Source organism: Etheostoma cragini, chromosome 3 (assembly GCF_013103735.1).
Source record: "Etheostoma cragini isolate CJK2018 chromosome 3, CSU_Ecrag_1.0, whole genome shotgun sequence".
Taxonomy (NCBI): domain Eukaryota; kingdom Metazoa; phylum Chordata; class Actinopteri; order Perciformes; family Percidae; genus Etheostoma; species Etheostoma cragini.
This window is the reverse complement of record NC_048409.1, coordinates 24,715,612-24,717,675: the sequence shown is the minus strand read 5'-3', so window position 1 is coordinate 24,717,675 and position 2,064 is coordinate 24,715,612. Positions and strand designations below refer to the sequence as shown.

The 2,064-nt window shown below is 40.0% G+C and overlaps 1 protein-coding gene across 1 annotated transcript in view; it reads left to right on the top strand.

Moving 5' to 3' along the window:
* LOC117941693 (alpha-2-macroglobulin-like) overlaps nt 1–2,064 on the top strand; it is a 58,895-nt gene that overhangs the window by 18,683 nt on the left and 38,148 nt on the right. The gene's annotated exons all lie outside the window — the stretch shown is intronic.

Sequence of the window (2,064 nt, the reverse complement as noted above, 5' to 3'; positions counted from 1 at the left end):
TTCCACTGTATCTGTAATGCAAGGAACATAAAATAATGTCAATCTGGTGCTTTGGATGGGCTCCATTTACCGTTTGTTTGAGTTGAGTTTTAGCTACCAAGCTGTAAATATTCCTCCCTGTCCATCCACCAACAGCATCTACCAGTTGATGCCAAACACATGTCATGGATCTGCTTGTTGATTACTTACAGGGATGTTAGTTTCAGAATGAGTTTGGGTCTTTTGCTGGTGCAGTCGGCCTCTGGTTTAACCTCAACACTGAGAGTAGTAACATCAGCAGGAGTTGGGATGTTATAGACAAGAGAAATCTAGATAAGAGGTAAACAGGGAAAAGGAAAAAAATTTTTTTGTGTATGAGGTGTTTGGCTTTAGTTGGACAATGTATGGGTTGCACTTTTGTGTTGTGGTACCTGTGGTATGTTTTATTTGTTCTTTGTTTTGTGCAAAGTGAAGAATTTTGTGTGTGCACATTGGACTGAAAGCTGTGGAATTAGTTACTGTTGTGTTGGTGTCATGTAATTATGTGTGGGATGGGCCACTTAGAGGCATGACACATAAAAAGTGAACAAGAATCTCAATTTTCGCTGCTCAAATTGGTTCAAATGTAGAGTATGAAGCATCAGGATTGGGGGTTTATGTACATTAAACCACTGACCTGTATTGCAGCACATGCAGTCCCCTTCACCTCCAGGCTGTACTTTCCTGTCACGTCCTGCAGCTTCTTCTCCTGGTAGAGCAGTTTGTTGTTCTGATTCACATCAAACGTCAGCTGGCCACTGGGAGACTGGACTGTCACTGTGGTTGAACCCACTGGACTGAACACCAGAGTGGAGTAGAGAGCCAGAGCCTGAAGAGCCACCACGGTATCCTACAACACACATATAAAAAAATAGCTAATACTTGTGCTTAAATTTATACAACTGTAAATCTCTTTTTGTTTACACCTACAACTTTCATATGTAGGAGTCATACAGAAATCAATTAAGAAAATTACCATTTAAAACACAATAGTATGCACATTTAATTTGTGGTTAATGGGCTAATACACTGTTGTTCTTGGTATGGTTTAACTGACACTAAACTGTTGAAGTACTGGGCAATGTTGCTGACCTGTGAGAACTATGCATGTCTAAATAATGTGAGTTTAGTTTTAATATAATTTGAAAGATAAACTTAAGGCTTTAATATTTTTTATAAGGGATCATTTGGTATTTATGGAATAGACCACCGGAGGTAAATGGGGGGGGTCATGTCTTTTTATTCTTTGTTGAGGTTAGGGCTAACCAACGATACTTAGTCTAGCTGGGGAGGTTCACAGAACTGTTTTATTCATGAAAACAGCAACATTTCAAAGTGGCTTGTTTGGTGTTTGGTCACTTGGAAAAGTTCTCTAGTGTTTGAGTGATTGGGAGGGCCGGCTGTCAATATGGGTTATCAGCCAGTGTGCTTTGTTGAATGGTCTCAATGTTTTATAGTTTTATTTTATGTGATCACTGGTTCACTAGAGGAGTATCTGAGTATTTGAAGTAATGCAGTAAATTTGCAATTAGTTCCCACGCTTATTGTGTTTCCACAACAATGTTAGTAAGTAAATCTACTCAAATGGCCACCAAAACAGTGGAGTGTAATATATAAGATGAGAAGGCAGCTGTCAGGTTGTGTGTGTTATGGTTGATGGGCTATCTGTACATCTCTGCCAAGTGCAAACCAGAACAGAAGGCATCAATAAATTGTTGGAGAGGTTAATGCCTTTTACCCCAATCATATTGGAGGGTCATAGAAAAATGTATTACTGGTGAAGGGAGGGTCAGGTCTATTTTGACTAAAGATCTCAAATCTCCTCCGGTATCCCCTTTATTAAAAAACGAACGGTCCTTAAGTGGAGAAAATGCTGCTATACCTCATAAGCTAAATGTCAACATTTAAAGAAACACTTAATCTTAACCCTGTTTGAGCTGTACCTGTGTGGAGGAGAATCCTCCGTAATAGTTCTGCTGGCTAGTCAGCCATCTGACGATGCGGCTGGCGTAGCCCAGGTCTTCAGCAGTTGGAGAGGCACTGAGT